At 47.9% G+C, this 14809-nt stretch overlaps 1 protein-coding gene across 4 annotated transcripts in view; it reads left to right on the forward strand.

Moving 5' to 3' along the window:
• The first annotated feature begins 2316 nt into the window (after positions 1 to 2316).
• Positions 2317 to 14809, forward strand: part of LOC139267455 (atypical kinase COQ8A, mitochondrial-like) — an 89548-nt gene continuing 77055 nt past the window's right edge. Inside the window, exons 1-3 of one of the 4 annotated variants that reach the window (XM_070885805.1) lie at positions 2317 to 2424; positions 3392 to 3534; positions 11881 to 12116. The gene's annotated coding sequence lies outside the window, so the exon portion shown is untranslated. Of the gene's footprint in view, positions 2425 to 2979; positions 3076 to 3391; positions 3535 to 3567; positions 3591 to 11880; positions 12117 to 14809 lie in introns of those variants that run through there. The other 3 variants (XM_070885802.1, XM_070885803.1, XM_070885806.1) reach the window with 3 other exon arrangements.

Below are 14809 nucleotides of genomic sequence, written 5' to 3' on the forward strand. Positions count from 1 at the left end.
CAGGGAATTATAGACCGGTTAGCCTGACATCGGTAGTGGGGAAAATGTTGGAATCAATTATTAAAGATGTAATAGCAGCGCATTTGGAAAGCAGTGACAGGATTGGTCCAAGTCAGCATGGATTTATGAAAGGGAAATCATGCTTGACAAATCTTCTAGAATTCTTTGAGGATGTAACTAGTAAAGTGGACAAGGGAGAACCAGTGGATGTGGTGTATTTGGACTTTCAAAAGGCTTTTGACAAGATCCCAGCACTGAACCTTGCGGTATCCCACTAGTCACTGCCTGCCATTCTGAAAAGGACCCGTTTATTCCTACTCTTTGCTTCCTGTCTGCCAACCAGTTCTCTATCCACATCAATACATTACCCCCAATGCCATGTGCTTTAATTTTGCACAAGGTCCCACAGGAGATTAGCGTGCAAAATTAAAGCACATGGCATTGGGGGTAATGTATTGACGTGGATAGAGAACTGGTTAGCAGACAGGAAGCAAAGAGTAGGAATAAACGGGTACTTTTCAGAATGGCAGGCAGTGACTAGTGGGTTACCGCAAGGTTCAGTGCTGGGACCCCAGCTATTTACAATATACATTAATGATTTAGACAAAGGAATTGAATGTAATATCTCCAACTTTGCAGATGACACAAAGCTGGGTGGCAGTGTGAGCTGTGAGGGGGATGCTAAGAAGCTGCAGAGTGACTTGGACAGGTTAGGTGAGTGGGCAAATGCATGGCAGATGCAGTATAATGTGGATAAATGTGAGGTTACTCATTTTGGTGGCAAAAACAGGAAGGCAGAATATTGTTTGAATGGTGACAGATTAGTAAAAGGGGAGGTACAACGGGACCTAGGTGTCATGGTTCATCAGTCATTAAAAGTTGGCATGCAGGTACAGCAGGCGGTGAAGAAGGCAACTGGTATGTTGGCCTTCATAGCTAGGGGATTTGAGTACAGGAGCAGGGAGGTCTTACTGCAGTTGTACAGGGCATTGGTGAGGCCACACCTGGAGTATTGTGTACAGTTTTGGTCTCCTAACCTGAGGAAGGACATTCTTGCTATTGAGGGAGTGCAGCGAAGGTTCACCAGACTGATTCCCGGGATGGCGGGACTGACCTATCAAGAAAGACTGGATCAACTGGGCTTGTATTCACTGGAGTTCAGAAGAATGAGAGGGGACCTCATAGAAACATATAAAATTCTGACGGGGTTAGACAGGTTAGATGCAGGAAGAATGTTCCCAATGTTGGGGAAGTCCAGAACCAGGGGTCACAGTCTAAGGATAAGGGGTAAGCCATTTAGGACCGAGATGCGGAGGAACTTCTTCACCCAGAGAGTGGTGAACCTGTGGAATTCTCTACCACAGAAAGTTGTTGAGGCCAATTCACTAAATATATTCAAAAAGGAGTTAGATGAGGTCCTTACTGCTAGGGGGATCAAGGGGTATGGCGAGAAAGCAGGAATGGGGTACTGAAGTTGAATGTTCAGCCATGAACTCATTGAATGGCGGTGCAGGCTAGAAGGGCCGAATGGCCTACTCCTGCACCTATTTTCTATGTTTCTATGTTTCTATGCCAGTTCATTGGATATATTCAAGAGGGAGTTAGATATGGCCCTTACGGCTAAAGGGGTCAAGGGGTATGGAGAGAAAGCAGGAAAGGGGTACTGAGGTGAATGATCAGCCATGATCTTATTGAATGGTGGTGCAGGCTCGAAGGGCCGAATGGCCTACTCCTGCACCTATTTTCTATGTTTCTATTAGGTCCTTCATTGAAACACATGTGAGCTCATGCCTTTTTGGTGTGGAAGCAAGTCATCCTGATCCGAGGGACCGCCCATGATGATGCGAGCCTGACGCTGTGTTTGGGACAACACGTTGCTCCCCTCCGCTACCCCCCAGCACTCACCCCGCTCTCAATCCCAGCCTCTCTCGCCCCTCATTGGCTCAGCGCTGGGGCTGCACGCGGGCAGCACACGCTGCCATCGCTGGGCAGCAACCAATCCGAGCGATAGTCAGGCTGAGCCAATCAGCAGGGGGCGCCCTCCCTGACTGACGCGCAGCCTGAACCAATCAGCAGGCAGAGACATACCTGATTGACATCCAGAGGACAAACCGATCGACGTTGAGAACGAAGGAGAAGCCCCACCCGCCTGGAGCCTCGAGCGGCCTATCCCGAGGCTGAAGCCGGGCCGCGCGGATTGACATCCGGTGCAATCAATAGGATTGGCGGGAGTGGGGGGGGAGCGGACCGATGAGGCACGTGCAGCGATAGTGCGGGGCGGGGCAGCCAATGGGCGGGCCGCGGGGCGGGGCGGGGCGGGGCGACCAATGGGCCGCGGGCTTGTTGTGGAGCCAGCGGGCTGGCGGCTGTGACATTGGCGGAGCGTGCAGTGGCTCGAGCGAACCCAGTGCGGCGCGGAGCTCGGTAAGTTCATCAGGGACGGCCAGGCCGCTAGGTCGCAAAGCTCAGAGACATTGTTTACCTGCAGTTTTCGGAACTTTAGTGTAGATATAATTGTGTGTGTGTGATTGAGTGACAGACAGAGTGAGTGTTGTGTGGACTGCTGGTCGCACAGCCTGTATTGTTCACATTAAAATGTAAATTCACGTCCTCTGTATGAATACAGACAGTGTCTGAAACAGAGACCGTGCTGGACATGCTCCCAGAGGTCACCGGGTTCAAATTCCTCAGTGTGACTCTGGAGTTTACAAAGTAATTATTTCAAAGTTCAGTTCAACAATCAGTGTTTTATTGCAGGGAAGTTTTGTTTAATTCAATTACTGGTAACGCCTCATCTGTGTCTCAGATTGGGAAAGCCTGCTCTGCTTCCCCCCTCCCCCCTCACTTCCACAGAGCTGACCTCTGTGGTAAACAAGACATTGGGCAACCAGACACTCTGGTCCGCGGAGGGGCCGATGGGGGTCAGCGGAGGGGCTGAAGTCTGGAGCCCTGGGATATTGTAGAACTGACTAACATAAAGCACAGAAGTCAAACTCCCCAGGTCGTCGTCGTCATCATCGTAGGCAGTCCCTCGGACTCTGAAGACTTGCTTCCACTCTTAGCATGAATTCTTAGGTAGCTGTACAGTCCAATACGAGAACCACAGTCTCTGTCACGGGTGGGACAGATAGTCATCGAGGGACAGGGTGGGCAGGGAGCCTGGTTCCGCTGCCTGCGCTTGATTTCTGCATGCTCTTGGCGACGATACTCGAGGAGCTCAGCGCCCTCCCGAATGTACTTCCTCCACTTAGGGCGGTCTATGGTCAGGGACTCCCAAGTGTCAGTGGGGATGTCCCCTGGTAACTAGTGGAGAGCTGAAGTGGATGGTGTTGACATGTTGTCCATACTGTTAAATCTCTCTCTTTCCCCCCCCCCCCCCCCCCCCCGACAGCGACAGGCAGGCCACTTTCCAACGAAGAGGGCAATCGGACATTAGAAGTGACCAAGGTGACGTCGTGGACCCCAGACCCACAGCTTTGGCCAAGACTCCAACTGCCCCCACTCTCTCCAGTGGGCCTCTATCTCCCTGACCAGGTAATGGTGGAATGTCAGTGACTTTTATTCATCAGGCTGGTGGTTTTAATTTGCAGGTTTGTTGTGCCAATTTATGCATTTGAGTTTGTAAAAGTCGGCTAATAATAATCCCTTCGATATTGTAAACTCTCCAAAGGGGCGGAGCCCCCGCAGAATCCACGTTGCATTTGCCAGAACTAGTTTTACTGTAAAATGTAGAGTATAGGGTGCCCTCTCCAGTTCGGGGCCACATTTCCAGTGAGATCCACATGTACTGTATAAATGGCAGTCATATATTCAGAGGAGGTGTAAACATGTGTGAAAATGTAAATTGTGCTCTATATTTTAAGGTGCATTCTTCCCCCCTCCCTGCCTCCGAAGTGTAGAATTGGACCAAAATCCAGTCAATGTTTTTGTTCTCCCTCAGTCTTGCCTTCCCTATAATTGATGAGCTTTTGAAACCTAAGCTCAGTGTCACTTTAAATCTTGCTCCTTGAATTAGAATTGCATCGAATATACAGTGCCGAAACAGGCCATTCGGCCCGACTGCTCCGTGCTACTGTGTATGCTCCACTCGAGCCTCCTCCCACCCTTCTAACTCCTCCATCTAACTCGATTAGCAGAACCCTCTTCTTTTCTCCCTCGTATGCTTATCTAGCTGCCCTGTAAATGCATCTATGCGATTTGCCTCCACTACTGCCTGTTAATAATGAATTCCACATTCTAACTACCTTCTGGGTAAAGAAGTTCCTCCTGAATTCACTGTTGGATTTCTTAAAGTTATGGCCTCTAGTTCTGGTCTCACCCACAAGTGGAAGCAGCTTCTCTGTCAACCTTATCAAACACCTTCATAATCTTAAGGACCACTAACAGGTCACACCTCTGCCTTCTCTTAGAAAAGTGTCCCAGCCTGTTCAATCTTTCCCGACAGGATAAACTCTCGGGTCTGGTCGTCATTTCTCTCCTATGCTTTTCAACCTTGAGCCCTTGCCTGGGTTGCTCAACACTTGGAGCAATCCGATTGACCGGATCCCTGTTTGCTTTGCCAATAACAAACTTTGCAACAACAGTAAAAAATCTCCAGCAGATGCTGGAAATCTGAAACAGAAACCCGATGTTTTGAGTAACTAGCACCGAGGCAAAATATTGACTGAACTGGTGCACAGAGATCCACTACTTATGCAACAGACATGTGAATGTGTATTAATGCGTTTCCCTAGGGCTTAAAGTGCAAATGTGGGATCGCTTACTGAATAAAGACTTGCATTTATAGCATGCATTTTAATGTAGAAAAAATGTTCCAAGTTAATTCACAGAGGCACAATCAAGAAATGGAGGGTGAGCATAAGAAGCAGGCAGCCGAAAGCTGGGCCAAAGGGGTGGGTTTTAAGCAGTCTTTCAAAAACAAGTTGTTCGGGAAGGAATTCCTGGAGTGTGAGTCCTCAGTGGCTGAAGAAACGGCTGTCAATTTTGGAGCAAAAGGGGCAGGGATACATGAGGCCAGGGTCTGGAGAAAGAAAGAACTTGCATTTCTCTAGCACTTTTCACTTCAGGATGTCCCAAAGCGCTTTGCAGCCAATCCAGTACATTTGAAGTAGAGTCACTGTTGTAATCTAGAAATTGTAGCAGACAATTTGTGCACAGCAAGCTTCCACAATCAGCAACCAGGGGAGTAATGACAGGGGCAATGGGTTAGCATGTTAAAGGTTTCAGCCAGTGGCTCAGTGGGTAGCACTCTCTCCTCTGAGTCAGCAGGTCGTGGGTTCAAGCCCCACTCCAGAGACTTGAGCATGAAATCTAGGCTGACACTCCAGTGCTGTACAGAGAGAGTACTGCACTGTTGAAGGTCCCATTTTTCAGATGAGGCCTTAAACTGAGGCCCTGTCTGCCCTCTTGGGTGGATGTAAAAGATTCCATGACACTATATTTTGAAGAAATCTCATGACATTACATTTTGAAGTTTTCCCTAGTGTCCTGGCCAATATTTATCTCACAATTAACATCACTAAAGGCAAATGATCTGGTCAGTATCTCATTGGCTGCTGTGTTACCTACATTACAACAATGACTATATTTCTCAAGGTTCTTCGTTGGCTGTAAACCACTTTGGGAAGTCCTGAGGTCATGAAAAGGGCTATAGGAATGCAAGTCTTTCCTTTACTTGTGGGTGAGTGGGACTTGGTGTATAGAGTATTTGTATGTTTCTCTGAGCCTGATTTGCAGTTTCCAAATCCCCTGGACCTGATGATCTGCATCCTAGGGTTCTAAAAGAGCTGGCTACAGAAATAATTGATGCATTGTTTGTGATCTTTCAAAATTCCCTAGATTCTAGAACGGTCTCAGTGGATTGAAAGATATCTAATGTAAGCCCGCTATTCAAGAAAGGGAGTGAGAAAACAGGGGTCTGTAAGCCTGACATCAGTTGTTAGGAAAATGCTGGAATCCATTATGGGGGATAGAAGGTGAACAACCAGAGGTTGTGGTCCATATCGGGACCAGCGACTGGTAGAAAGAGGGATGAGGTCCTGCATGCAGAGTTTAGGGAGCTAGGAGAGAGATTTAAAAAGCAGGACCTCCAAGGTAGTAATCTCTGGGTTACTGCCGGTTCCATGAGCTAGTGAGTACAGAAATAGGAGGATAGAGCAGATGGATGCGTGGCTGGAGAGGTGGTGCAGGAGGGAGGGCTTTAGATTCCTGAGGCATTCTGGGGGAGGTGGGACCTGTACAAGCCAGACAGGTTGTACCTCAACAGAGCCTGGACCAATATCCTCATCCAGGCGGGGGCAGGGAGGGGGGCGGTTGCTGTTGGCGGGGAATGGAATCTGAGAGTAGATCAGCAGGAAGGGAAGTAGAGCTGAAATTGGAAAGCAAGAATGTAGGAAGTGAATTTGAAGGACTGAGGAAACCAGGGCTAGAAAGTAGTCAACAAGGAGGTCTGCCTGTACTAAATGGTATATACTTCAATGCAAAGTGTATAGTGAATAAGGCAGATGAGCTGAGAGCACAGAGTAATATAGCTATTACAGAGACATGACTAAAAGAGGGGCAGGTATGGCAGCTCAACATTGCTGGTTACAGGGTTTTCAGATGGGATAGAGAGGGTGGTAAAAAGGGATGGTTGGGGGTGGGGTCACAGTATTGGTTTAAATAAACTATTACAGCTGTGAGGAGGGATGATATGGTGGAGGGATTATCAAACGAGGCCATATGGATCAAACTGAAAAACAAAAAAGGGATGATCATATTGCTGGGTGTGTACTTATAGACCCCCATCAGTGAGAGGGAGGTAGAAGAGCAATTATGTAGGCAAATTTCTGAGAAGTGCAAAAACTATAGGGCAGTAATTGTAGGGGATTTCAACTATCCCAATATTAACTTGGACAAAATTAGTGAAGGGTATAGAGGGTGCGGAATTCCTAAAATGCATTCAAGAGAACTTATTTAGCCGGCATGTAGCAAGCCCAACACGAGAGGGGGCGGTTCTGGATTTAGTTTCCGGGAATGAAGCTGGGCAGGCGGAAGGGGTTATCAGTAGGTGCTAGTGACCATAATTCAGTTAGATGTAAGGTAGTTATGGAAAAGGACACGGATAGACCAGGAATAAAAGTTCTAAATTGGGGAAAAGCCAACTTTGCTAAGCTGAGATGGGATTTGGCCAAAGTGGACCGGAAACAGCTACTTGAAGGTAAATCAGTGTCGGAGCAGTGGGAGTCATTCAAGGAGGAGATCCGGAGGGTTCAGACCAAATATGTGCCCTTAAAGAAAAAGGGTGGGACTAACAAATCTCAAGCCCCCTGGATGTCTAGGGTCATACATGGTAGGATAAATTAAAAAAGGGAGGCTTATGACAGATACCGAGGGCTAAATACTGCAGAATCTCTGGAGGAGTATAGAAAATCCAGTGGTAAAATTAAAAAGGATATTAGGAAAGCAAAGAGAGAGCATGAAAAATTCTTGGCAAGTAAAATCAAGGAAAACCGAAAGATGTTTTATAAATATATTAAGAGTAAGAGGATAACTAAAGAAAGGGTATGGCCTACTAGAGACCATGAGAGTGATCTCTGTGGAGGCAGAAGATGTGAGTACGGTTTTTAATGAATACTTTGCGTCTATTTTCACAAGAGCGGGGCAATGCAGACACTGCTATTGAGGAGTGTGAAATATTAGATGAAATAAACAGTGTGAGAGGAGGTATTAAGGGGTTTAGAAACATAGAAACATAGAAAATAGGTGCAGGAGTAGGCCATTCGGCCCTTCTAGCCTGCACCGCTATTCAATGAGTTCATGGCTGAACATGCAACTTCAGTACCCCATTCCTGCTTTCTCACCATACCCCTTGATTCCCCTAGTAGTAAGGACTTCACCTAACTCCTTTTTGAATATATTTAGTGAATTGGCCTCAACAACTTTCTGTGGTAGAGAATTCCACAGGTTCACCACTCTCTGGGTGAAGAAATTCCTCCTCATCTCGGTCCTAAATGGCTTCCCCCTTATCCTTAGACTGTGTCCCCTGGTTCTGGACTTCTCCAACATTGGGAACATTCTTCCTGCATCTAACCTATCTAACCCTGTCAGAATTTTAAACGTTTCTATGAGGTCCCCTCTCATTCTTCTGAACTCCAGTGAATACAAGCCTAGTTGATCCAGTCTTTCTTGATAGGTCAGTCCCGCCATCCCGGGAATCAGTCTGGTGAACCTTCGCTGCACTCCCTCAATAGCAAGAATGTCCTTCCTCAGGTTAGGAGACCAAAACTGTACACAATACTCCAGGTGTGGCCTCACCAAGGCCCTGTACAATTGTAGCAACACCTCCCTGCCCTTGTACTCAAATCCCCTCGCTATGAAGGCCAACATGCCATTTGCTTTCTTAACCGCCTGCTGTACCTGCATGCCAACCTTCAATGACTGATGTACCATGACACCCAGGTCTCTTTGCACCTCCCCTTTTCCTAATCTGTCACCATTCAGATAATAGTCTGTGTCTCTGTTTTTACCACCAAAGTGGATAACCTCACATTTATCCACATTATACTTCATCTGCCATGCATTTGCCCACTCACCTAACCTATCCAAGTCGCTCTGCAGCCTCATAGAATCCTCCTTGCAGCTCACACTGCAGCTTTGAAAGTGGATAAGTCCCCAGGCCCAGATGAAATGTATCCCAGGCTGTTAAGCGAAGCAAAAGAGGAAATAGCAGAGGCTTTGACCATCATTTTCCAATTCTCTCTGGCTTCAGATGTGGTGCTGAAGGACTGAAGGTTGTGTCTGACTAACTTGATTGAATTTTTAGAGGAGCTAACCAGGAGGATCGATGAGGGCAGTGCGTATGATTAGTGTATAAGGATTTTAGCAAGGCCTTTGATCAAGTCCCACGTGACAGACTGGTCACGAAAGTAAAAGCCCATGGGATCCAGGGCAAAGTGGCAAGTTGGATCCAAAATCAGAGGCAGGAAGCAAAGGGTAATGGTTGATGGATGTTTTTGTGACTGGAAGGATGTTTTCAGTGGGGTTCTGCAGGGCTCCGTACTAGGTCCCTTACTTTTTGTGGTATACATCAATGATCTAGACTCATCCCTCCAAGCACTGACTCTGTGGATGCTGGCTCTAAATCACCTTGCAGAATGTCCGTTCACTTGCGAGAACAATGCCCTTGCCATCCATGAGCTTATCACTGATGATTGCATCGCCATCATGGCCCTGATGGAAATTTGGCTGAGGGATGTTGACACCTTTAAACGAAGCCTCCGCATGCCGGCAGTCGGCATGGTGGACCCAACCTGCAAGGATCATCAGCAGGTCGGGACCTTCAAAGGAGCATACCAATTCAAGGTACAGCGCGTGCTGGAGAGCGACAGCTGTGAAGAGGGCAACTGGATTGGATGTCACCAAGGTGCAGGTTACTGATTGGAGCGTGGGCAGGTACAACAGGAGTGGCGAGGTTGGGATGCAGGAACGGCAAGTGATCGTGGTGCAACGTGATCAGGGCCCAGGAGAGGTGTGAGTTTGGGACCAAGAAGAGGCGAGGGCCCAGGGACAGCACGGGCCAGCCCACACAGCGATATGTGTGCGCACTAGGTCTGTGCAGCAGAGCTGATCCCCAGTCGTCTTGCCACTGGACCAAGACCTAGCTCTGTCAAGCCCGTGTGGTGGCTGGTGTGCAACGGCCACCTCATGTTTATAAAAAAAAAAATCCACGCACAGGCATCTTCCACCCTTCAACATGTAGTTCGGGACCTGGAATATTAGGTCCTTCATTGAAACACCTGCGAACTCATTCCTTTTTGGCATGGAAGCAAGTCCTCCTCGATATGAGGGATTGCCTATGATGATGCGACTTGAATATAGTGGGTATGATTTAAGAAGTTTGCAGATGATACAAAAATAGGCTCTGTGGCTGATAATGAAGAAAAAGCTGCGGACTGCAGGAAAATATCAGTGGGCAGAACAGTGGAAAATGGAATTTGTAGGAGAAGTGTGAGGTAATTCATTTGGGGAGGGCTAACAAGGAAAGGGAATACACATTAAATGATAGGACACTGAAGTGTAGAGGAACAAAGGGACCTGGGAGTGCATGGACACACATCCCTGAAAGTAGCAGGCCAGGTAGATAAGGTGGTTAAGAAGGCATACGGAATGCTTGCCTTTATTAGCCGAGGCATAGAATACAGGAGCGGGGGGGGTTATACTTGAACTGTATAAAACACTGGTTGGGCCACAGTTGGAGTTACTGCGTGCAGTTCTGGTCAGCGCATTACAGGAAGGGCGTGATGGCACTGGAGAGGGTACAGAGGAGATTTACGAGGATGTTGCCGGGAGTGGAGAATCTTCGCTATGGGGACAGATTGGATAGGCTGGGTTTGTTTTTCTTGGAACAGAGGAGTCTGAGGGGAGACGTCATTGAGGTGTATCAAATTATGAGGGGCCTAGATATAGTCGATAGGGCCTTTTTCCCTTAGCAGAGGGGTCAACAACCAGGGGGCATAAATGTAAAGTAATTGGTAGAAGATTTGGAGGGGATTTGAGGGGAAATTTCTTCATGCAGAGGATGGGGGTCTGGAACTCACTGTCTGAAAGGGAGGTAGAGGCAGAAACCCTCACCACACTTAAAAAGTACTTGGATGCACACCTGAAGTGCCATAATCTACAGGGTTATGGACCTAGAGCTGGAAAGTGAGATTAGGCTGGATAGCCTCTTGGTTGGCCGGCGTGGACACGATGGGCTGAAATGGCCTCCTGTGCTGTAAACTTCTGATTCTATGATTTATGAAGCAAGTAGTACAGGGCACTTAGAATATCATATGATTAGGCAAAGTTAGCATGGTTTTATGAAAAGGAAATCTGGTTTGATAAATCTTAGTCTTTTGAGGATATAACTAGCAGGGTCAGTAAAGGGGAACCAGTGGATGTAGTATATTTGGATTTTCAAAAGGCATTCGACAAGGTGCCACACAGGATCATGGGGTTGGGGGTAATATATTAGCATGGTTAGAGGATTGGTTAATGCACAGAAAACAGCAGGATTAAACGGGTCCTTTTCCGGTTGGCAGACTGTAACTAGTGGGGTGCCGTGAGGATCAGTGCTGGGGCCTTAGCTATTTACAATCTAAATTGATGACTTGGATAAAGGGACTGAGTGCAATGTATCCAAGTTTGCTGACTATACAAAGCTAAGTGGGAAAGTAAGCTGTAAGGAGGATACAGTCTGCAAAGGGATATAAACAGGTTAAGTGAGTGGACAAGGTGGTGGCAGTTGGAGTATAATGTGAGGTTATTTACTTTGGTATGTAGAATAGAATATCAATATTTTAAATGGTGAGAAACTATTAAATGTTGGTGTTCAGAGTACACAAAACACACAGTTAACATGCAGGTGCAGCAAGCAAATACAAAGGGAAATGGCATGTTGGCCTTTATTGCAAGGAGGTTGGAGTACAAGAGTGAGGAAGTCTTGCTGCAAATGTACAGGGCTTTGGTGAGACTACACATGGAGTATTGTGCACAGTTTTGGTCTCCTTATCTAAAAGATAGGATATACTTGCCATGGAGGCAGTGCAACAAAGGTTCACCAGACTGATTCCTGGGATGAGAGGGTTGTCGTATGAGGAGAAATTGAGTAGAATGTGTCTATACTCTCAAGTTTAGACCCTGAAGTTTAGAAGAGTGAGAGGTGATATAATTGAAACCTATAAGATTCTGGGCAGGCTTGACAGGGTAGATGCTGAGAGGTTGTTTTCCCTGGATGGAGTGTCTAGAAATAGGGTTTTTGAGTGAAGAAATTTCTCCTCATCTTGATCCTCATTAAGAACTGAGGAGGAGAATTTTTTTTCATTGAAAGGGTTGTGAATCTTTTGTAATTCTTTACCCCAGAGGGCAGTGGATGCACAGTTGTTGAGTATAAACAAAGCGGAAGGAGCAGCGTGGCAGCCTAGCCCAGCAGTCTGCACGGCCCCCGGCCTGCGAGCACCATTGGAGCGGGCCGGGGAGCGGAAGAAGCAGCATGACAGCCTACCACTCCAGGGAGCAGCACGTGCTGGAGCAGGAGAGCAACGGCAGTGAAAAGGGACGTCACCAAGGTCCAGGCCAGTGATTGGAGCATGGGGCAGGTACTGAGGGAGCGGCGAGATTGGGGCGAAGGAGCGGCGAGTGACTAGAGGGATGTGATTGGGGCCCAGAAGAGGCGAGGACCCAGGGGCAGCATGGGCCAGCCCACACTGCGATATGTGTGTGCACGAGGTCCGTGCAGCAGAGCTAGTCTCCAGTCGTCTTGGTTAATCCTTGCCACTGGACCAAGAACTAGTTCTGTCAAGCCCATATGGTGGCTGGTGTGCAACGGTCACCACACGTTAAAAAAAATCCACGCACAGGCATCTTCCACCCTTCAAGATTTAGTTTGGACCTGGAATTTTAGGTCCATCACTGAAATACCTGTGAACTTTTTGACGTGGAAGCAAGTCATCCTCGGTTTGAGGGACTGCCTATGACGACGACGACGACGACGACGACGACGGAGATCAATAGATTTTTGGACTGCAAGGGATATGGGGGTTGGGTGGGAAAGTGGAGTTGCAGTTGATGATCAGCCATGATATTGAATGGCACAGCAGGCCCGAGGGACCGCATGGCCTACTCCTGCTTCTCGTACTCCTAGTTCTTGTGTTCTGTTCTGTGCAGGAACTTTCCCAGGCTGCCATTGACGCCGATGCCCTTGCTGCCCGATTGGTTGTGAGCTGTTTTTGTTTGGGGAGTGGACCATGGTTGGAGCTCTGAGGTCTGCTGAACAGTGGCTCAGTTAGTAGACTGACCCTTCAGTGCAGGACTGAAGTCGCGTGGCACAGCGGCAGGGGCCTGTCCGTTGAGTGAGATGTTCCACCGAGGCTCACTCTGTCTGCTTGTACATTGGGGGATCTGCTATTTGAGGCAGGCCAGCGAGTTTCACTGGCGCACTCGTCCATATTCCTCCATCAACCACTTAAAAAATGCAGATTAACTGGTCATTCATCTCGTTGCGACTAATGGGATCTTGCTATGTTGAAATCAGTTGCTACGTTTGCCCACAAAGTAACCTATCGCATTTCGAAGTAATTCGTTGGTTGTAAAGTCTTTTGGCATGTTTCTGAGATGTGATTAGGCATCCTATCAATGCAGATCATTTCTCCTGAAGTAGGGTGACTATACTTAGAGGTTGAAAGATTTGAAGAGTGGTGCGGTGAATGGAGACTCGGTCACTGGATTTGGAGAGTGACTTGATGAATGCCCCAATCAAGGGGGATCTGAGCAGATGCCCAGGTGTCTCAGCGGCAAGCACTGTAAGGGTAGCGTGTGCTGGCCAGTGAAGTTGTATATCAGCATGGAACGTGCCCACTACTAATTTTGGCTTTCCAGCCTCTGCAGTATTTGGCTTATTGTTAGTTGATCAGACTGGTGTCTGAAACTCTTGCTCAGTAAGGTTCCTGAGCTGTGTAACTTTCTGCTCTCTCCTCCCTCCATTTCTATTCTATTTATTCTCCCTAGCTCTCTCCACCATTTATCTCCAGCCCCCAACGTGTGACCCTGACACATTGTTCCAGGCTAACTGAATCACCTTGTTGTTTTGCCCAACACCCAGTCTATATCTGTCTCTGGTTCTCGCTGTCCCTCTCTGTTTTTCCTCTTTTTTTTCCTTTCCAGTCTGTTTCTGCTAAGATTTATTCTCCCTCTCTTATTTACCCCTTCTCTTTGCCTACTAGGCCAATCTTCGCCCCAGGTTCCCCCTGCCCTAGCCCTGAACTCGCGTCTCTCTAGTTTCTCACCTCTTGCCCCCTTCCAGCTCATCTCATCCATGAGATTCACCTCCTCTGCCCTTAACCCCATTCCCACTAAACTGCTGAACACCCAACTTTCCTTCCTGACCTCCCATATTGGCTGATATTAACTATTCCCTGTCTTTAGGTTCTGTCCTGCTCTCCTGTTGTCAGCCCCCCACTCCTCAAAATAAAACCTGCCCTTGACCCCTCTGTTCTTACCGTCCCATCTCCAAAGTCCTTTGAGCATCTTGGGACCTAAATGTGTGCCCATCTTTTCTTCAATTCTCTGTTCGAATCTCTCTAGCCACAGCATGGAAGCAGCCCTAACCAGTGTTACATATTACATACCTCTGACCATGATCCATTCTCCCTCCAACCTTTCATGAGGTTGACCACACCATTCTCCCCCAGAACCTCTCTTCTGTTGCAGAGCTCAGTGGGACTGCCCTTATTTGGTTTCACTCTTGCCTATCTGATCTTGGCAACATCTCCTGCAATGGCTTCTCTTCCCACCCTGCGCTGTTGCCTCCAGAATCCCCAGTCAGCTTCCCTTTAGCCCCCTCCTCTTCCACACCTACATTGTTGTCCCTCAGCCCCATCATCCGCAAACATGGGATGATCCAGCTATACTTTTCCACCATCTCGCTCTCTCGCTCTCTCGCTCTCTCGCTCTCTCGCTCTCTCGCTCTCTCGCTCTCTCGCTCTCTCGCTCTCTCGCTCTCTCGCTCTCTCGCTCTCTCGCTCTCTCGCTCTCTCGCTCTCTCGCTCTCTCGCTCTCTCGCTCTCTCGCTCTCTCGCTCTCTCGCTCTAACCCCTCCACTGATTGTGTTGTCTGACTGCTTGTCCGACATCCAGTCTTTTGATGAGCTGCAATTTCCTCCAGTTAAACCCTGAGGAAGACTGAAGTCGTCATCTTCGTCCCCCTCCCTGGCCACAGTCTCGGGTTAAACTAGACTGTGTATAACCTTGGTGTCCTATGAGATGACCAGCTGAGCTTCCGACCACATATCCAC

This window comes from Pristiophorus japonicus, chromosome 7 (genome assembly GCF_044704955.1).
Source record: "Pristiophorus japonicus isolate sPriJap1 chromosome 7, sPriJap1.hap1, whole genome shotgun sequence".
NCBI classification, from domain to species: Eukaryota; Metazoa; Chordata; class Chondrichthyes; family Pristiophoridae; genus Pristiophorus; species Pristiophorus japonicus.